Source organism: Chiloscyllium punctatum, chromosome 32 (genome assembly GCF_047496795.1).
Source record: "Chiloscyllium punctatum isolate Juve2018m chromosome 32, sChiPun1.3, whole genome shotgun sequence".
Classification (NCBI taxonomy): Eukaryota; Metazoa; Chordata; class Chondrichthyes; order Orectolobiformes; family Hemiscylliidae; genus Chiloscyllium; species Chiloscyllium punctatum.
The window spans coordinates 6,402,073-6,424,136 of record NC_092770.1 but is presented as its reverse complement, the minus strand read 5'-3'; the positions used below and the strand labels follow the sequence as shown (position 1 = coordinate 6,424,136).

The following is a 22,064-nucleotide window of genomic DNA, read 5'->3' as shown; positions in this document are numbered from 1 at the left end:
AATTCAGTATATCATTCAGCATCCCTATCTGGTCTGCTCTATATGTGACTATAGACCTAGAGTAATGTGGATGAGTTTTAACTATCCTCTGAAATGGCTGAGCAAGCCAACTCAATTATATCCAATGCTAGAAAGTCTCAAAAAAGGTACAAAACCAGACAGGCCTAGCTACTGGCAAACATAGCTCTGTTGAATCTTCAAAATCCTCCTTTACTAACATCCAAACTGTTGCAAAAATGCAAAATAGGAGTGCTGTCTCATAGACAGGTCAAACAATTGCCTGACATAGTCATGCTGATGGTCAATGCCCCAGATACCACCATCACTATCCCTGGATATGTCCTGTCTCATTGGCAGAACAAAACCAGCAGACAGGCAAACGTGGGAGCTGTCCTACAGTCCTCAATGTTGACTCTGAATGCCATGAAATCTCATGTTATCAAGTCAAACATGGACAAGGAAACCTTTTGCTGCTTAATGAGCTCCCTTTACGTGTTGAATTAGTACTTCTCCATGGTGAACATTCAGGTGGAGGAAGTCCTAAGGATGTCAATGATATAGAATGTAGGGGGTTTAATGTCTACCACCAATAATGGCTTGGCAGCAGCACTACTGATCGAACCAGCCAAGACCTAAAGGACATTGCTGTCAGACTGGGGCTGCGGCAGACAGTAAGGGAAACAATAAGAGGGAAAAACATACTGGACCTTGTCCTCAAAAATTGGCCTGCCTTAGATATGTGTACATGAGAGTTTCAGGAAGAGTGACCATTATAGAATCATTGTGGAGACAAAGTCCTGCCTTCACAATGAGGATACCTTACATTGTGTTGTGTGGCATTATCACCAAGCTAAATGGATAGACTTCAAACATATCTAGCAATTCGAGACTCAGCATTCACGAGGCTCAGTGGGCCATTAGCAGCAATAGAATCATATTCCAACACAATCTGAAACCTCATGACCTGGCAAATCCCCCACTCTTCCATTACCATCAATCAGGGGATCAATCCTGGTTCCATGGAGGATGCAGGAAGGCATGCCAGCTGCAGCACTAGGCATACCTTAAAATGAGGTGTCAACCTGGTAAAGCTCCAACACAGGATGGAGAAAAGTGCAGTTTGAAGAGCGGGCTGGGCAGAGAGGAGGCTGGAATGAGAGATAGATGTAGAAAGCCGAAGTTTGAAGAAAGGGATGGGCAGTGTGAGGGATAGAGATAAGTGCAGTTTGTAGAGGAATTGGCAAAGAGAGAGGCTTGGATAAAGACAGTGATGGAGGGAAGTACAGTTTAAAGAGAGGAATGGACAGACAGAGATGAAGGGAAGTACAGTTTGAACAGAGGGATGGACAGACAGAGGGATGGAGGGAAGTGCAGTTTGAACAGAGATGGGGATAGAGGGAAGTGCAGTTTGAACAGAGAGAGGGATGGAGGAAAGTACAGTTTGAACAGAGAGAGGGACAGAGGGAGGGATGGAGGAAAGTACAGTTTGAACAGAGGGATGGACAGAGAGGGATGGAGGGAAGTGCATTTGAGCAGAGGGATGGACAGAGAGGGATGAAGGGAAATGCAGTTTGAGAGAGGGATGGACAGAGAGAGGGATGGAGGAAAGTGCAGTTTAAGAGAGGGATGGAGGGAAGTGCAGTTTGAGAGAAGGATGGACAGAGAGGAATGGAGGGAAGTGCAGTTTGAGAGAGGGATGGACAGAGAGGGATAGAGGGAAGTGCAGTTTGAGAGAGGGATGGATAGAGAGGGGAATGGAGGCAAGTGCAGTTTGGGAGAGGGATGGACAGAGAGAGGGATAGAGGGAAGTGCAGTTTGAGAGAGGGATGGATAGAGAGGGGAATGGAGGCAAGTGCAGTTTGAGAGAGGAATAGAGGGAAGTGCAGTTTGAGAGAAGGATGGACAGACAGGGATGGAGCGAAGTGCACTTTGAGAGAAGGATGGACAGACAGAGGGATGGAGGGAAGTGCAGTTTGAGAGAGGGATGGACAGAGAGAGGGATGGAGGGAAGTGCAGTTTGAGAGAGGGATGGACAGACAGAGGGATGGAGGGAAGTGCAGTTTGAGAGAGGGATGGAGGGAAGTGCAGTTTGAGAGAAGGATGGACAGAGAGAGGGATGGAGGGAAGTGCAGTTTGAGAGAAGGATGGACAGACAGAGGGATGGAGGGAAGTGCAGTCTGAGAGAAGGATGGACAGACAGGGGATGGAGGGAAGTGCAGTTTGAGAGAGGGATGGACAGAGAGAGGGATGGAGGGAAGTGCAGTTTGAGAGAGGGGTGGACAGACAGAGGGATGGAGGGAAGTGCAGTTTGAGAGAGGGATGGAGGGAAGTGCAGTTTGAGAGAAGGATGGACAGACAGAGGGATGGAGGGAAGTGCAGTTTGAGCAGAGATGGGGATAGAGGGAAGTGCAGTTTGAACAGAGAGAGGTTTGGAGGGAAGTACAGTTTGAACAGAGAGATGGACAGAGAGGGATGGAGGGAAGTGCATTTGAGCAGAGGGATGGACAGAGAGAGGGATGAAGGGAAGTGCAGTTTGAGAGAGGGATGGAGGGAAGTGCAGTTTGAGAGAGGGATGGAGGGAAGTGCATTTGAGCAGAGGGATGGAGGTAGGTGCAGTTTGAGCAGAGGGATGGATGGACAGAGAGAGGGATGGAGGGAAGTGCAGTTTGAGAGAGGGATGGATGGACAGAGAGAGGGATGGAGGTAGGTGCAGTTTGAGCAGAGGGATGGATGGACAGAGAGAGGGATGGAGGGAAGTGCAGTTTGAGAGAGGGATGGATGGACAGAGAGAGGGATGGAGGTAGGTGCAGTTTGAGAGAGGGATGGATGGACAGAGAGAGGGATGGAGGTAGGTGCAGTTTGAGAGAGGGATGGATGGACAGAGAGAGGGATGGAGGTAGGTGCACTTTGAGAGAGGGATGGATGGACAGAGAGAGGGATGGAGGTAGGTGCAGTTTGAGCAGAGGGATGGATGGACAGAGAGAGGGATGGAGGTAGGTGCAGTTTGAGCAGAGGGATGGATGGACAGAGAGAGGGATGGAGGTAGGTGCAGTTTGAGAGAGGGATGGATGGACAGAGAGAGGGATGGAGGTAGGTGCAGTTTGAGAGAGGGGTGGATGGACAGAGAGAGGGATGGAGGTAGGTGCAGTTTGAGAGAGGGATGGATGGACAGAGAGAGGGATGGAGGTAGGTGCAGTTTGAGAGAGGGATGGATGGACAGAGAGAGGGATGGAGGTAGGTGCAGTTTGAGCAGAGGGATGGATGGACAGAGAGAGGGATGGATGGACAGAGAGAGGGATGGAGGTAGGTGCAGTTTGAGAGAGGGATGGATGGACAGAGAGAGGGATGGAGGTAGGTGCAGTTTGAGAGAGGGATGGATGGACAGAGAGAGGGATGGAGGTAGGTGCAGTTTGAGAGAGGGATGGATGGACAGAGAGAGGGATGGAGGTAGGTGCACTTTGAGAGAGGGATGGATGGACAGAGAGAGGGATGGAGGTAGGTGCAGTTTGAGCAGAGGGATGGATGGACAGAGAGAGGGATGGAGGTAGGTGCAGTTTGAGCAGAGGGATGGATGGACAGAGAGAGGGATGGAGGTAGGTGCAGTTTGAGAGAGGGATGGATGGACAGAGAGAGGGATGGAGGTAGGTGCAGTTTGAGAGAGGGGTGGATGGACAGAGAGAGGGATGGAGGTAGGTGCAGTTTGAGAGAGGGATGGATGGACAGAGAGAGGGATGGAGGTAGGTGCAGTTTGAGAGAGGGATGGATGGACAGAGAGAGGGATGGAGGTAGGTGCAGTTTGAGCAGAGGGATGGATGGACAGAGAGAGGGATGGATGGACAGAGAGAGGGATGGAGGTAGGTGCAGTTTGAGAGAGGGATGGATGGACAGAGAGAGGGATGGAGGTAGGTGCAGTTTGAGAGAGGGATGGATGGACAGAGAGAGGGATGGAGGTAGGTGCAGTTTGAGAGAGGGATGGATGGACAGAGAGAGGGATGGAGGTAGGTGCAGTTTGAGAGAGGGATGGATGGAGAGAGAGAGGGATGGAGGTAGGTGCAGTTTGAGAGAGGGATGGATGGACAGAGAGAGGGATGGAGGTAGGTGCAGTTTGAGAGATGGATGGATGGACAGAGAGAGGGATGGAGGTAGGTGCAGTTTGAGAGATGGATGGATGGACAGAGACGGTGGGAGAGCGCCTGCGCCTGACGTCAGGGGAGCCTGTGTGCGGCCGCCGGCGGCGCTGACGGAATCGGGAGCGGAGGCGGTTTCAGAGCGACCGCCGGCCGCAATATCGCAGCGAGAGATAGCGACAGCGATTCCCTTCCTGCGCCCGGTGAGTGGAGAGCGCCCACGGCGACGCGGGAGCGGGCCTCAGGCGGAAAAGCCCGGTGTGGGAGTCCGGGGGGGATGACTGAGGTGACCCGGGGTGGGCTTGCGGGAGACCGAGTGCGGGGCCCCGGGGGGGGAGCGGAGGAGGGCGGCGGCCCGGCGGCGGCGGCGGAGGAGGAGGAGGAGGAGGAGGAGGGGGGCCGCGGGGCTGGGATGGATGGGACGAGCGGCGGCCGCTGTCTGTAAGATGGCGGAACGCTTTCTGTCGGAGGCACAGGCGGCGTCTCCCCCCCCGACCCCGGGCCGCTGGCGTCGGACATGCCCCGTTGCTGGGCCCCGATCCGGGGAGCGAGGGGGAGGATGGAGAGAGGAAACTGAGATCGACCGGTGTCCGCCAACACCCAGCCCGGGGGGGGGGGGGGGGAAGAGGGCAGCGACCACCGCCCATCCCTCCGGGGCCGGGGCCGGGGCCGGGGCTGGGACCGGGACCTCGGCGCATCCCCCTGGGGCCGCGACCACCGCCCACCCCCCGGGGGCTGGATTGAAGTTCAGCGGAAACGAAAACTTGTACTTTAATTCATTGAGATGTTCCGGACTCTTTGGAGAAACCGGCTGCCCTCTCTTTTTGTTCAGAATTAATGTTTCCCTTCTGCTACTTGATTTCCTCCCCCGGTATGTGTCTTACAGATACTGTTGTCGACACTAATTGACTGTGGTATATTGTTAAAGTTAATGTAAAAGCAGGAGCCCCACCTTAGTGGGATAGTATCCCCTGAGGCGGATCCAGTGGCCAGGGCGGATGCTGCTGATTCACACACTCTCTCTGCACTGTTTCACACAAACGTTCAGCCGCATCCCAACTCGAATGCTGAAATATTAATCATTTAGCACCATTTTAGCTCTTCAGTCTTTTTCAAATCGGACACTTCTTGAATTCTCTCCTCCTCGCCCCCCAACAAAAAGGAAGTTATTCGCTGAAAGCCTGTTTTGTTTTAAAAATGCCCGTGTTTGCGTGCATGTGTGTTGGGGTGATGGAAATAAGTGTTGGTTTTTTTTTTGTTGTGTACGTCTACTCGGATATATTGGGAAGTTTTGAAAAACTGGCCTTCGATTTTGTCAAAGTTAGTACATCAAAATGTAACGCTTTTCTTCCGGTTGGAGAATGAGAGAAAGTTTTGCCAAACTCATTATTTATGTTAAAATGGCAGGAAGTGATCTCGATAATGTGTGAAATATGTAAGTCGTGAGATGAAGGCATGGCAAGTTGTATACTTCCTGTGTGAAGAATGTGATAGCTGAAGGATCAACTCAAGTTGAGAATTTATTTACTCTGAGCCACCTTAGAAACAATTGAAACACTACTGCTTGTATTTGTGTAGTTCCTTTGAGGAGTACAACATCCCAACATTGGGATGATGTCAAACAAAAATTCTTGAATATGTGGTGAGTTTGAGAGTTTGGTAGCTGAAGTAACTGCCAGTAACAGTCTAATTAAAATTGAGAATGTTAGAAGTTAGAAATGGTGGAGCAGGTTGTCAGATTAGAAAAGCAGAGGTTTAAGACTATGAAAAGATTTGAAAACAAGGTTGAGAATGATAAAATGGAGGCACTACTTAACCAGGAACTAATGTAGGGAAGTGAGAAAAAGGATAATTTGGAATGAGCAATACATGTTACTTTTGCCAATAACAATTATCACATCCCATTAGAGTTTTATAAATGTGAATATTCTTTTATGTAAATTAGGGCAGTGTAATGAATGGCCTCCAGATTATGAAAGCTACTGTGAATTGGGTGATGTTATGGAAATGGAAATTGACTTTCAGGATGGTGGGGATCTGATGCTGGAACTTAGCTGTTAAATATTGCACAAAGATGGAGAACAATCTGCTCAGCCTCAGTTATCGGGTGAGGGATATAATTTTTGACAGAGGCTACAAGGAAGTGGGCATTGCTGAATGGCCTGCGTTTATTGCCCATCCCTAGTTGCCCATTAAAATGTGGAGGTGAGCTGTCGTCTTGAAATGCTGTAGTCCCTGTGTTATAGATAGATCCATAATTCCAGGATTTTGACCTCCTGTTGGTTTCTGTCTCCTCCTATTTAATTGAACAAAATTTATATTGTTGGGAGATCTTTACCTTTTATAGATTAACAGCTTGAAAATATGTCTGGACAATGGGTTACAATGGATAGGGTCTAAGAGGTTTTCCAATCTAATGTAAAAGCAAATTGCCAATTATTGCACACTTGCAAAAGTTAGCTTTTAAGATTATTCTTAAATGGAACAATAAGAAGCAAGTGTATTTGATTAAGTTTGTTTTTAAGTTTTTTTTAAGACTTGAAAGAGATGTCTGAAAATTAATCCATTGCAAAAAATAGGAATTAAGTATACAAAGTGTCTGCAAAGGGATATTGATGGATTAAGCAAGTGTACAAAAATTAGTAGATGAATTATAATGTGGAAAATGTGAGCTTGTCCATTTTGGCAGGAAGGATGGGGGATACATAAACACTAAATGGAAGAATGCTCTGGTACAGAAAGATCTGAGTGGCCCTGTACATGAATCATCAAAATAAATTGCAGATACAGCAAGTAATTAGGAAGTAAAATTGAATGTTAGTCTTTTGTTGCAAGATGGATGGATTTTTAAAATAGGGAAATCTTACAACAACTGCACAGGGGATTGGTGAGAACACAACTACGATTACTGTGTACAGTTTCATTCTTTTTTTATGTAATAACATTGGAAGTAGGTCAAAGAAGATTTAATTCCTAGGACGAAGAGATTGTTTTATGAGGCAAGATTGAGCAGGGTTTGTCTTATTCATTGGGAATTTTAAGGTATGAGAAGTGATCTTTACTTGATTTGTGTGGCATGGGAGAGTGTGAAGTCTTGATAGGGTAAATGCTGAGAATGTTTCTGTGCTTGGGCAAATATAGCACCAGCGATTACAATTTAAAACAAGGGTCTCCCATTTAATTCAGAAATAAAAAAATTTGTCTACTGAAGTCTCTATGTTAGAGTTCTGATAACGGGAGGCAGGGAAATCAGCAATGAGGAGTTGAGGCCTATACAGTCAGATCAGACATAATTTTATTGAATGCCAGAGTAGGTTCAAGGGACCAAGTAGCCTACTTCTCCTATGTCATATAATTTTATGATCTTCAAGATGTTAGATTTAGAATCATTATAATAAATGCATTGATTCATTTGTATTAAGGTGAAGTGATGATGTTCTGAGTGAATAGTAACTTGTATGATCATAACTTTGCACCTTTTGCATAGTTTAATGTACTCAAATAATTCTGTGTGCAAATGGAATAGTGTGAATGCCACCAATGTCAAATTACATATCTGGCTCATTCTTGTTAATGTTCTTAATTATAATTGAATTTTCTGTACTTTTAGGATATAAAATTTTGATTAAGGCACAGTTAACGTATTTGAAACACGTGCCGTTTACCATCAGGCCATGCTGATTCATTTAAATTTTCTATGATACTTGCATTTTGGAAATATGTATCATGACTCTGATTCTATGAATGCTTGACATTTCTTAACCTCAAATCTTAAATAATAGCCTTTAAGATTTTTTAAATGAGCAATTTTGATTTTTGTGGTTCTCTTTAAAATTCCCCAGTAGGTAACTGAGTGTTTGAAATGTTATTGTTTATGAAATTGTGGTATTCATTTGTGGAATGTATGAAGACTATGGTGTTACAGTGGCCTAGAATGATACTATTTAACCTTTAGGCCCTTGATTTTAATACACCTCAAAATAATATAGTGGATAGAAATCACTCAGGCCTAAGGGATGCCAGCTTCACTAAATTAGTTCAACACTTTTAGCTCATTTCCTCAGAGGCATGAGCTCACAACACACAAATGTCTCTAATTTAAATATAATTCAGCCTCACTTGAGAGAAGCCAAATAACAAATGATTGTTAAAAATGCAAATTTTGCGATTTGATGTACTTTTTGAAGTTGTAATAAAAGCACGTTGTTTGACATGTTAATGAGCTTTACCTTGCTTTTGTTCCAATACTGCTTTGATAAAATTGCTAAAGGTGGAAGTATGTTCTAAACAGCAAAGCCAAGTGGTGCTATAATAGATTTAAATCTATGAAATTAACTTACAGCTGTATACTATGTTAATGAAATGGCAGGATCTCGTTTAATCATTGAGTTGTGTTTGAGTCAAAATTCTATGACATTAACTCCTTTGTTCATTTTTGCACATTGTGTATTCTGCCTATTAATAATTCCCTCAACTAGTTATACATCACTGTTCTCCCTTCACAAATGTGATTAAAAGTGGCACTAATAAGGAATATTGTGGAACTCTTGGCAACTAACTCAATTGCAGCAGTAACATATTTAGTGTATTTGCTGACTGGACTTTGGATACTATAGACTGCAAGGATTAGACAAAGGTAGAGGGAGATGTAGTATAGTATGACAGAAAATTTGTAATCTGCTGTTTTGTTTCCTTTGGGTCTAGATTAAAGCCAAAAACTATGGAATTGGTTTAATTGTAATCTTTTCAAACAACTCACTTTGTGTTGCACTACATTTAAGGATGTGACTTGACCATCACATACTGAAATATATTAGAATATATCGGTTAGCACTGCTGCCTCACAGCGCCAAGGACCCGGTTTCGATTCCAGTCTCGGGCAAATGTCTGTTTGGAGTCTGCACATTCTCCCCATGTCTGTGTGGGTTTCCTCCAGGTGCTCCTGTTTTCCCCCCACAATCCAAAGATGTGCAGATTAGGTGAATTGGCCATGCTAAATTGCCCGTAGTGTTCAGGGATGTGTCGGTTAGGTGCATTAGTCTGGGGTAAATATAGGATAATACGTTGGGAATGGGTTTGGGTGAGATAATCTTCGGAGGGTTGGTGTGGACTTGTTGGGCCGAAGGGCCTGTTTCCACACTGTAAGGAATCTATGATTAGATTCACATTAAGTGGAAGTCAGAGCTTCATATTAGGATGAAAAATTCTATTTTCACTTCTGTTTAAGACACTTAATGGTATAGAATTTCTTCTGGTATGCAATTGGTAGAATTTATTGGATAGCATCCTGGTACTTCAGATATGAAGTTTGCAGGCAAGCTGGTTTTCATAAACTCAGACAGAAATTCTTCTATCACTCAGTGCAAATCAGTGTAGTGATCAGAATCAATGTGTGACCGGCATTGGGCAATCTCAGCCATCTCAGAGAGGTGGGATCACTGAATATTCATTGTCATTAACTGGCTTTAGTATTCTTTCTTTTTAATTGGCATCAGTTGACTGATCAGATCTGTTCTTGATACATGACACCTATGAGATGATTTCTAATCAACCTGTTCAGAGATGTTATCACACACCTCTGAAGAAGGTGGGGCTTGAACCAGGGCCTGCTGATCAGGGGTAGGAATGCTATGCTTGTACTAGAAAAGGACATTCTGAGACCCATGACCAGGCCATTAAACTGACGCAGGTGTGTTCCTGCTTTTCTGTAATTTACTGAACTCAGACCAATTAAAACAGAATTTGAAGTAATTGTGGCATTCAGAGTAAACACAACAGAATTGGGCTTCATTTGACCAGTCAGTGCTAGTACAATTAATTAACACTGGATTCATATGTCTGGTGTTTACGCATCTAATGTGGCACAATGTGATGAACATCAATTCTCAATATCAAAAAAGGCAGTGTCTCTACCCATCTGGTTCCACTTAATAACCAATCAGCACTCTCCTCTCCTCGAGTAAAAAATGTCTTTTCTCTTTACTTTGATATACCTGATAAGTGGGAAAAAATAAAGCTTTGACAAAATATCTTCTTCAGCAATAGCGCTTTCTATTGGCCTGGTGTTTATATGGAACACTAGCCTATGTGTCTTCTGCCCAAAGTTCAGTTGTCATACCACTCTGCCTCTTCTGCTTTCATGCCGAATATATTGATAGCTTCCAAGTTCGTGTGTTCAAAACTTCCTGTAGTCTGGCACCACCTCTTATATAAACTTTCAGTTGTATATCTTCTTAAATTTATTTATCTCTGTGATCAGATTGCTTCTGATTATTTTGCTGTCTTTTCCAAAAAAAATCCTTGCTGCAGTCAGGACTTCAAAACCCAGCTGTCTCACTATCTTCCTATCTGCTTGCAAAGTCTTCCTCATAGTATTTTCGCTACCAAATGCTATCTTTGATTTTTAAAAAAAATTATCACTGTTTCATTTTACAATGTGCTCCAAGACGGTCTTGATGTAAGAGCCATTATACAAACTTAAATCGACCTCTGCTTATGTCATATTTTGAGTGCAGTCTCTTAAGTTGTATTTACTTTAATATGTTTTGACTTGTGATCTGTGGATTGGAAATCATTTAATGTCTGTGCAGCTTTGAGTTACAGTGATTATTATTTATATGTTTAAAAGGTAATGTACTTGCTGGTGTATAACAGAGTTCCAGATGAAAATGATGGTTTTGCAGAATGCAAGTGATTTTTTTTTCTCTAACATTTCAACATAGTACCAATGTCTGGCATTAGTAAAATAAGACATAGGAGCAAAATCAGGTTATTTGACTCATTGAGTCTGCTGTTCCATTTGAATCATGGCTGATGATGTTTCTCAACCTCCTTCTCCTATCTTCTCCCTGTAACCTTTGATCCCCTTAGGAATCAAGAAACTATCTAACCCTGTCGTAAATAAGTGGTGACTTGACCTCCAAAGTGTTTACCCCAAACCTTTCCACACTGTATTCCAGCTACCACTTCTTTGCCTCCTCCCAAGTCCTTCAACAGCTTCCTGCCCACTCAACCCTACCTTGTCCCTTACAACTGTCTTTGAGTCATCTGAAAATTTAGCAAGTGTCCTCAGTTCCTTTATTCAGATCCTTAATGCATAAGGACAAGGAGAAGTGAGGACTTTAGATGCTGGAGATCAGAGTCAAAAAGTGTGGTGCTGGAAAAGCACAGCAGGTTGGGCAGCATCCAAGGAGCAGAAGAGTCGATGTTTGGGCATTAATCCAATTCCCAATGACCTGTACATTTGACTCGTTAACGTATAACATGATTAGTTCTGGTCCCAATGCTGGCTCCTATGAAGCTTCACTGGTCACTAGCTACCGTCATGATAAAGGCCCCTTTATCCTTCTGCCAGTCAGCCAATCCTCTATCCATGTCAGTAGCTTGTCCCCAGTGCTACAGGTTCTTATCTTATTTATCAACCCCCGTATGCCTCCTTGCAAATCCAAATACTGTAGGTCACATCCACAGGCTGTCCTTAATCTAACTTGCTTGTTACCTCCTCAAAGAATTCTAACCTGTTTATTAGCTATGATCACCTAGATGAAGCCATGCTGACTTCGGCTTATTCTACCATCCATGTCCAAGTACTCTGCAATCTCATCTTTCATAATGGACACTAAGATCTTACCAACAACCAAGATCAGGCTAACCGGCTTATAATTTCTCATCATCTGCCTCCCTTTTTTCTTATCCGGTGCATTACGTTAGCCATTTTCCAGTCTTCTGGGACTCTCCCTGACCCAGTGATTCCTCAAAGATCACTACTAATGTTTCCACAATCATCTCAGCTATCTCCTTCAGAACTTTGGGGTGTAGTCCATCTAGTCCAGATGAGTATCCACCCTCAGAACTTCCAGCTTCCCAGTACTACCATCTTAATGATGGCCACTACAGTCACCTTTTCCCCATGACTCTCTTGAAGTTCTTGGATATTACCGGTGTCTTCCATTATGAAGATTGATGAACAATAACTAGTCAGCTGTTCTGCCATTTTTTTGTTATGAATTACTGCTTCTCCAGCCTCATTTTCCAACAGTTCAATGCCCGCTCTTTAGATTAGATTAGATTAGATTACTTACAGTGTGGAAACAGGCCCTTCGGCCCAACAAGTCCACACCGCCCCGCCGAAGCGCAACCCACCCATACCCCTACATTTACCCCTTACCTAACACTACGGGCAATTTAGCACGGCCAATTCACCTGACCTGGACATCTTTGGACTGTGGGAGGAAACCGGAGTACCCGGAGGAAACCCACGCAGACACGGGGAGAACGTGCAAACTCCACACAGTTAGTCGCCTGAGGCGGGAATTGAACCCGGATCTCTGGCGCTGTGAGGCAACAGTGCTAACCACTGTGCCACCGTGCCGCCCTCTTGTCTCTCTTACTTTTTATATATCGAAACAAAACTCTTGCAATAATCTTTTATATTACTAGCAAGCTTACCCTCCTATTTAATCATCATCTCCATCATTTTTTTTATGGGGAGGTGATGGCCTAGTGGTATTATTGCTGGACTGTTAATTCAGAGACCCAGATAATGTTCGGGGGATCTGGGTTTGATGACAGATGGTGGAATTTGAATTCATTTTTTAAAAACTGGGATCAAGAGTCTAATGATGTTCACAAATCCATTGCCAAACTCATCATCTGGTTTACTAGTATCCTTTAGGGAAGGGGCTGAAAAATGTGTTGCTGGAAAAGCGCATCAGGTCGAGGAGCAGGAGAGTCGCCGTTTCGGGCATAAGCCCTTCTTCAGGAAGAAGGCAAGGTCCAGCGAGGACTTATCGTGGTAAGGGCATCAGTGGAGGTGTTCTGGCATGATGGCCAGGCACAGGTCCCCTTTGCCACACTGCTGCCATTGACAAAAAGTAGCCACTCTTTTCAGTGCCATCGCACCTCCACTGATGCCCTTATCACGATAAGTCCTCGCTGGATCTTGCCTATGCAGCCAATGCTGAGGCAGCCACGTCTTGTATTGTACCCAAACTCGCTTCCATCACCGCCTCCATGAATCTGCGCTGGACGCAGATGCCTTCGGGAACCTAAACTCTCCTCTGCCCCGTGTCAGTGCTGCTGGGTCGACTCACCATGAGAATGTGTACAGGGTATAAGTAGGCAGAGAAAGAGTTAAGCTCTGAGGTTTGTGAAACAAGAGGTTCAGCTGAGCATGACTCAGATCACATGGGAACTTAGTGAACAATGGGGCACTGGAGGCAAGGGTAATAGATTAACGAGTTGGCAAGGCATTCATTAGGTGGAGCCATTAACAAGATGAGGTAGCATTCATTAGTTAACATCAGTTCACAAGGTGAAAAGTGTTCATTATATGAATTGAGTTTTTTGTGTAACATCAAATAGCTGAATCTTTACTGTTGATACTCGCTGATTGTAACAGTCACCCAATTAATATGTATGTTGCCTTATCTAGATGCTCCTCCTGTAAATGACGATATAATTCATTCAGGAACTGCTGTTCCGTAGAAGACCGTGAACTCATGTCTCTGTGCACATGGGTGATCGTTCTCTCTCCCTCCAGGGCCTGGAATAAAGATGAAAGAATAAAGATGAAGGAGGTAAAGCTACTGTGTCTGCGAGTTTTGCTTTGACTGAGGGGGGAAGCAGGATGGCAATATTGTTGTAGTTGGCAGGATCCTTCTCGATATTCCTGTGTTCCGGAGACCGTCTCCCCTCTTAATCGCTATCTATTCTATGGACTTCTTGAACAGTAATTAGTTCAGTCGATAGACACAGTTTTCTAAGCGCACTGGCAGGCAGAGGTTTGAGTCCTCTTCGCTGTGTGGGGGTAGGGGGATGTGATTGAGGTTCAAGTCCTCTGCGCAGTACTGGAGTTAGAGTCCCCTGGTGTGTGTTTGGTTGAGGTTAGAGTCCTCTGAGTGGTACTAGGGTTTGAGTGTACTGGGTGAGTTGATTTGAGCTTCCAGCCCTCCACAATGTGCTGAGGTTCAAACTTTCTGTATTTAATTAGGGTTGGGTGCTCTGTGTTTCAGTGGGATTCAGGTTCTCTGCATATCAGTGAGATTCAAGCAAAGTGAGAAAGGGGTTAAAGTCCCCTAGTGGCAAAATTTGAGGCTCTGGGAATCGTTGTTCTGGGGGAAGAGAGTGGCTTGGATTGCGATGCCATGAGAGCCTTCGCTTTCGTGGTCTGCCGTGAGAGCTTTCGCTTTTTAGAAGTATAATTTCAGTGAGAGGATGCAAAAAAAAAGAGAAAACACTGGAATTAAGGCTGTACTAATACTTGGATTGAAAAGGGAAAGTTTCAATGTAAATTGTGCTATGTTGTGAGTGTTTGATGTTTAAAAATTTTGGTTTGTTAAAATACTGGTTTGGAAGATCCTTAGAAGTAACTTTTGCCTTGTTTGAATCAGTATCTCAATTCAGTGTGTTTGGTGGGATACGTAATGGGGCAGGTCTGTTTTTACACTGAAATTGTACAACATTATGTCCTTTTTAAAATTATCAAACTTGTAACCTTAAAATAAATCGAGTGCCTTGAGACCTTGATTTGTTTGAAATTCTACAATTCCTGTTTTAAAACAACAGTTGGGTCAGTGACCCGATGAGAGTATTGTATTAAAATATCTTTGCTGTGTTTTTAATACAGCCAAAAGAAGAATGCAATTTTCGTTTGACGTTTTAAGATTTTCTACAGAATATTAGAACTCAAGGCTGAGCTGTTTAAGTTCTGTGAATTATTATTAAGACTGCATTGGCCCCTTCATATTGCAAATTTAAAAAAATGTTGATCTTTACCAAAATTGCCACCATAATTTTGACTGTTTTATTTGGGAAGTTTCATTTGGAGAACGTTTTTTAAAATATTCAGCATTTGTTTCCCATGAATATTTGAAATTTAAATCTGAACTGAAACTGCCTCTTCAATTGCTAAAGCACAGGAAACATTTTGTTTCTTTCTTGCTGTTCCAGACTTTTGAAATACTTTTCCTGACAGCTTTCACATTAGCCAAGTATTACGTTGTTAAAGGAAAATAATTTTTGACTAACCTGAATGGGGTACCTGAGGGTTTAATTGATTGGTGTTTATAATTGTTTAGGCAGTACAATTTAGATGTTTCTGGATTATATTAAACTTGATAATGTCATAAATAATCAACAGAATAACAGACTTCAAGATGACTGAGAATGTTAAAATAGGCACTTACAATTTAGTGTAGTTAAATGTGTGACTGTCTTCATACTAATTACCACCTTGGCAAAGAAGGAATGAGAGGGGAAAATGCAAAGATACTTTCTGCAGCTAACATCGTCTCTAGAGTTTCTCCATTCACAGGTAAAGTGTGCTTTGGACCACACACCGACCAACTGCAACCTGATCCAACAGATTCAATCAGCTCCCCAGTCATGAGGGTGAGAAGTGAAGAAGTTAACAACAGTGAAGAGGAGGTCTGTATGCTTTTTGTCAGTGGCCTTCCTATGGACATTAAGCCAAGTGAGCTTTCTTTCAATCATTTAAGGGATATGAAGTTTCACTGACCAAGCTAACATCACAACAGCCAGTTGGCTTTGTTACATTTAACAGCAGAGTGGGAGTAGAAGCAACAAAGAATGTTGCATTCACCTATCCTGCAGCTGCAACACTGCAAGCTCAGATGCGCTGGTATCCTCTACCTGAAGCAGCTCAGCAAGGACGGACGTCTCATTAGTTTTGTGAAGAATTTAACTGCCATTATCCAAGAAATCTGATTTCTCCGAGGAGTAATGCAAGAATAGACCGAAGGTTTGTTTTCAGGTTGGACTTTACTGAAGGAGGTTTTGGAGAACTGGCTCATTTCCACTCAACTTGGAGGGGATGGAGTGGTCACTAAGGACTGTGAATTTAAGAACTTCATAGGCGATTTTTTTTCCACATGGAAGGATTCTTCAAATTTTATTTACTGTAATAGACTAGTAATTTTTGTTATTATAATCACTGCATGTTCTCTACCAATAACTTAAATGCTGGCTGTCAGAGTCTTATGAAAGCTGGTAATGTCATTGGTTATCATGAAATGAAAAAGGAGGGAATAAGAATGTGTATAGGGTATAAACTGGCAGAGAAAAGGTTAAGTTCTGAGTGTTGTGAAACAAGGTTCAGCTGAGCATGATTCATATCAGATAAGAACTAAGAGTTATCCATGGGGTGCTGGAGACCAGTGTAATGGGTTAACAAGGTGGAAAAGCATTCATTGCGGAGAGCTATTTAACAAGGGGAGGTAGCATTCAGTATGTAACGTCAGTTAATAAGGTAAAAAATATTCTTTATGTGAATTCAGTTATTCATTGTGTAACAGCAGATGGCTTAATCTTTATTGTTGATGCTTGCTGATTATAACGGTCACACAATTGATATGTATGTTGCCTTATCTGGATGCTCCTCCCTGTAAAACCACTATATAGTTCATTGAGCAGCTGCTGTTCTACAGAAGACCATTAACTCATGTCTTTATACACATGGACGATTCTTCTCTCTCCCTCCAGGGCCTGGAATAAAGATGGAGGTGGTAAAACCACTGTGTCTCTGAGCGTTTTGCTTCGCCTGAGGAGAGAGAGGAGGGAGGGGGGGGGGGGGGGAGTGGGGGAGAAATGGGACGACAATCACTACCAATGCTGATACCATGACCAGGCTCTTATGATGGGATAATAGGACTAGAAGTAGGTGAAAATGGATGATTGTATTAAAAGGAGCCCATGTCATAACAGGATTGCGTGTGGGGGTGGGTAAAATCACACAGAAGGATGGAATCAGGCTGTACAGTTAGCGAACTCAATGTTGAGACCTAGAAGTTGCAGAGTGGAAACGAGCTGATGTTCTTCAAGCTTATGCTGTGGCCTGCTGGAATGCTGCAGCAGGCCTCCAACCAAAATATTACCATAGGAACGTGGTGGTGTGGTATGCCCAGGGTCATTTTTACAGAAAGAAATTGGGTGTTTTGCAAAGTAGTTACCCATCCTGGAGCAAACAAGTATACAGAGTAGATTAAAGTGAATTTACGAGCCAATCAGGCACAGAAAACTGATTGAAAGTCTGAAAAAGATAAAAATAAAATAAGTAAACACATTTCCCCCTTTTTAAAAACTATCTCCAACTAAAAGACAAACCAATGAGACCCTACATTTGTTACAGTTAATTTCCAGTGCCATGGAGAGGGTTTGACTTATAATGCTATTAGATTGAAGTAGACAAGCTTTAATGTTTTGTGGTGAGTTTACTTCCTATCAGTGTGCCAATACAGGGATGTCATTTCTTCAATGTATTTGAATGGTGAGTCAAACAGCAAGAAACCTTATTCATTTGGGCAGCAATATTTTTGACTTGTCTATTTAGCCATTAATCTCGCCCTCACTTGGAGTCACTGGGTGATTTGTGATCATGGTTAGTTAAATTAACTCTTATTTTAACAGCATAGTATGACCCAGTATCTGAAGTGTAAAGTTAATGACATCTGACACTTAACTGTGATCAGATTTATGTTGCACTATTTCCAGCAACGAGCCAGCAATACCAAAACGAATAATGGGAGCTTTTATCGGTTTATAAAAATAAAATAGCTGAAACAAATTTGGTATCTTAGTAGATACCTTATTGTGGGAAATGATAAAACGGCAGCAAGAGTGAACAAATATTTTTTGTCATAGAGATGTACATTATGGAAATAGACCCGTCAGTTCAACTCGTTCATGCCGACCAGATATTCCACCCCAATGTCGTCCCACCTGCCAGCATCTGCCCCATTTCCCTCCAAACCCTTCCTGTTCATATACCCATCCAGATGCCATTTAAATGTTGCAGTCGTAACTAGCTTCCACCACTTCCTCAGGCATCTCATTCCATGCACGTACCACCCTCTGTGTGCAAAGATCTCTTTTATATTTTTCCCCCCTCACCCTAAACCTACGCCCTCTAGTTCTGGTCTCCCCCACCCCAGGGAAGGGACTTGCCTATTTATCCTATCCATGTCCCTCATGATTTTATAAACTTCTATAAGGTTACCCCTCAGCCTCTGACGCTCCAGGGAGAAGAACCCTATAGCCTCTCCCTATAGCTCAAATCCTCCAACCCTGGCAAAATCCTTGTCAATCTTTTCTGAACCCTTTCAAGTTTCACAACATCTTTCCAAAAGAAAGGAGACCAGAATTGCATGCAATATTCCAACAGTGGCCAACCAATGTTCTGTATAGCCGCAACATGACGTCCCAACTCCTGTACTCAATACACTGACCAATAAAGGAACGCATACCAAATGTCGTCTCAACTATCCTATCTTCCTGCGACTCCACTTTCAAGGAGCTATGAACCTGCACTCCAAGGTCTCTTTGTTCAGCAATACTTCCTCCAACCTTCCCATTAAGTGTATAAGTCCTGCTAAGATTTGCTTTCCCAAAATGCAGCACCTCACATTTATCTAAATTAAACTTATCTGTGACTTCTCAGCCCATTGGCCCATCTGATCAAGTCTGATCAGTATCCTTCCACTGACACCCTCCTTTGACTGAACTGGTCCTCACTCTGAACAACTTCTCTTTCCAATCCTCCCACTTCCTCCAAACCAAAGGAGTAGCCATGGGCACCCGCATGGACCCCAGCTGTGCCTGCCTCTTGGTTGAATATGTGGAGCAGTCCATCTTCCACAGCTACACTGGCACCAACCCCCACCTTTTCCTCCATGACATCGATGACTGTATCACCGCTACATCGTGCTCCCACGAGGGGGTTGAACAGTTCATCCACTTTACTAACACCTTCCACCCGACGTCAAATTTACCTGGACCGTCTCAGACTCCTCCCTCCCCTTCCTAGACCTCTCCATTTCTATCTCGGACGACCGGCTGAACACGGACGTTTACTATAAACCGACTGACTCCCACAGCTACCTAGATTACACCTCCTCCCACCCTGCCCCCTGTAAAAACGCCATCCCATATTCCCAATTCCTTTGCCGCATCTGCTCCCAGGAGGACCAATTCCAATACCGAAGAACCCAGATGGCCTCCTCCTTCAAAGACTGCAATTTCCCCTCAGATGTGGTTGACAATGCTCTCCACTCATCATCTCCACTTCCCGCTCCTCCGCCCTTGAACCCCACCCGTCCAATCACCACCAGGACACCACCCCACTGGTCCTCACCTACCACCCCACTGGGCCTCACCTACCGCCCCACCAATCTCCAGATACATTGTATCATCCTTCGTCATTTCCGCCACCTCCAAACAGACCCCACCACCAAGGTTATATTTCCCTCCCCACCCCTATCAGCATTCCGGAAAGACCACTCCCTCCGCGACTCCCTCGTCAGATCCACATCCCCCACCAACCCAACCTCCACTTCCGGCACCTTCCCCTGCAACCGCAAGAAATGCAAAGTTTGTGCCCACACCTCCCCCGTCACTTCCCTCCAAGGCCCCAAGGGATCCTTCCATATCCGTCAGAAATTCATCTGCACCTCCACACACATCATTTACTGCATCTGCTGCACCCGATGTGGCCCCCTATACATTGGGGAGACAGGCCGCCTACTTGCGGAACGTTTCAGAGAACACCTCTGGGACACCCGCACCAACCAACCAACCAAACCAACCCATAGCTGAATGCTTTAACTCCCCCTCCCACTGCACCAAGGGCATGCAGGTCCTTGGCCTCCTCCATTGCCAGACCATAGGAACATGATGCCTGTAGGAAGAGCGCCTCATCTTCTGCCTCGAAACCCTCCAACCACAAGGGATGAATGCAGATTTCTCCAGCTTTCTCATTTCCCCTCCCCCCACCTTTTCTCAGTCTCAACCCTCAGACTCAGCACCGTCTTCTTGACCTGCAATCATCTTCCCGACCTCTCCGCCCCCACCCCCTCTCCGGCCTATCACCTTCACCTTAACCTCCTTCCACCTGTCGTATTCCCAACGCCCCTCCCCCAAGTCCCTCCTCCCTACCTTTTATCTTAGCTTGCTTGGCACACCCTCCTCATTCCTAAAGAAGGGCTTATGCCTGAAATGTCGATTCTCCTGCTCCTTTGATGCTGTCTGACCTGCTGCACTTTTCCAGCAACACATTTTTAACCATCTGATCAAGATCCCATTGTAATCTGAGGTAACCTTCTTCACTGTCCATTACACCTCCCATTTTGGTGTCATCTGCAAACTTACTAACTATACATCTTATGCTCAATCCACATCATTTATATAAATGACGAAAAGTAGTGGACTCTGTACCAATCCTTGTGGCACTCCATTGGTCACAGGCCTCCAGTCTGAAAAACAACCCTCCTCCACCACCCTCTGTCTTCTACCTTTGAGCCAGTTGTGTATTCAAATGGCTAGTTCTCCCTGTATTTCGTGAGATCTAACCTTGCTAACCTGTCTCCCATGGGGAACCTTGTTGAAAGCCTTACTGAAGTCCATATAGATCACGTCCACCCCTCTGCCCTCATCAATCCTCTTTGTTACTTCTTCAAAAAAACTCAACCAAGTTTGTGAGACATGATTTCCCACGCACAAAACCATGTTGACTATCCCTAATCAGTCCTTGCCTTTCAAAATACATGTAAAACCCGTCCCTCAGGCTTCCCTCCAACAACTTGTCCACCATTGACATCAGGATCACTGGTCTATAGTTCCCTGGTTTGTCCTTACTACCCTTCTTAAAGAGTGGCACCACGTTAGCCAATCTCCAGTCTTCCAGCACCTCACCTGTGACTATCGATGATACAAATATCTCAGCAACAGGCCCAGCAGTCACTTCTCTAGTTTTCCAGAATGTTAGAGTACACCTGATCATAGGGGGGATTTATCCACCTTTATGCATTTCAAGACATCCAGCACTTCCTCCTTAATATGAACATTTTGCAAGGTGTCACCAACTATTTCCCTACAGTCTACATCTTCCATATCCTTATCCACATTAAATACTGATGCAAGATACTCATTTAGTATCTCCCCCATTTTTTGCGGCTCCACACAAAGGCCGCCTTGCTGATCTTTGGGGGTCCTATTCTCTCTCTAGTTACCCTTTCGTCCTTTAATGTATTTGTAAAAACTCTTTGGATTCTCCTTAATGCTATTTGCCAAAGCTATTTCATGTCCCCTTTTTGCCCTCCTGATTTCCCTCTGAAGTACACTCCTACTTTCTTTATACTGTAAGGATTCACTCGATCTATCCTGTCTATACCTGACATATGCTTCCTTCTTTTTCCAAACCAAACCCTCAATTTATCCAGTCATCCAGCATTCCCTATACCTACCAGCCTTTCCTTTCACCCTCACAGGAATACACGTTCTCTGGATTCTTGTTATCTCATTTCTGAAGGCCTCTCATTTTCCAGCTGTCCCTTTGCCTGAGAACATCTGCACCCAATCAGCTTTTGAAAGTTCTTGCCTAATACTGTCAAAATTGGCCTTTCCCCAATTTAGAACTTCAACTTTTAGATCTGGTCTATCCTTTTCGATCACTATTTTAAGCCTAATAGAATTATGGTTGCTGGCCCCAAAGTGCTCCCCCATTGACACCTCAGTCACGTGTCCTGCCTTATTTCCCAAGAGTAGGTCAAGTTTTGCACCTTCTCTAGTAGGTACGTCCTCATACTGAATCAGAAAATTGTCTTGTACAAACTTAACAAATTCCTCTCCATCTAAACCCTTAACACTATGGCAGTCCCAATCTATGTTTGGAAAGTTAAAATTCCCTACCATAACTGCCCTATTATTCTTACAGATAGCTGAGATCTCCTTACAAGTTTGTTTCTCAGTTTCCCTCTGCATGTTAGTGGGTCTGTAATACAATCCCAATAAGGTGACCATCCCTTTCTTATTTCTCAGTTCTACACAAATAACTTCATTGGATGTATTTCCGGGAATATCCTCCCTCAGCACAGCTGTAATGCTACCCCTTATCAAAAACGCCACACTCCGCCTCTCTTGCCTCCC

At 44.1% G+C, this 22,064-nt stretch overlaps 1 protein-coding gene across 3 annotated transcripts in view; it reads left to right on the top strand.

Moving 5' to 3' along the window:
- The first annotated feature begins 4,179 nt into the window (after positions 1-4,179).
- LOC140457851 (ras-related protein Rap-1b) overlaps positions 4,180-22,064 on the top strand; it is a 73,931-nt gene continuing 56,046 nt past the window's right edge. The window contains exon 1 of one of the 3 annotated variants that reach the window (XM_072551548.1): positions 4,180-4,330. The gene's annotated coding sequence lies outside the window, so the exon portion shown is untranslated. The remainder of the gene's footprint in view (positions 4,331-22,064) is intronic. The other 2 variants (XM_072551546.1, XM_072551547.1) reach the window with 2 other exon arrangements.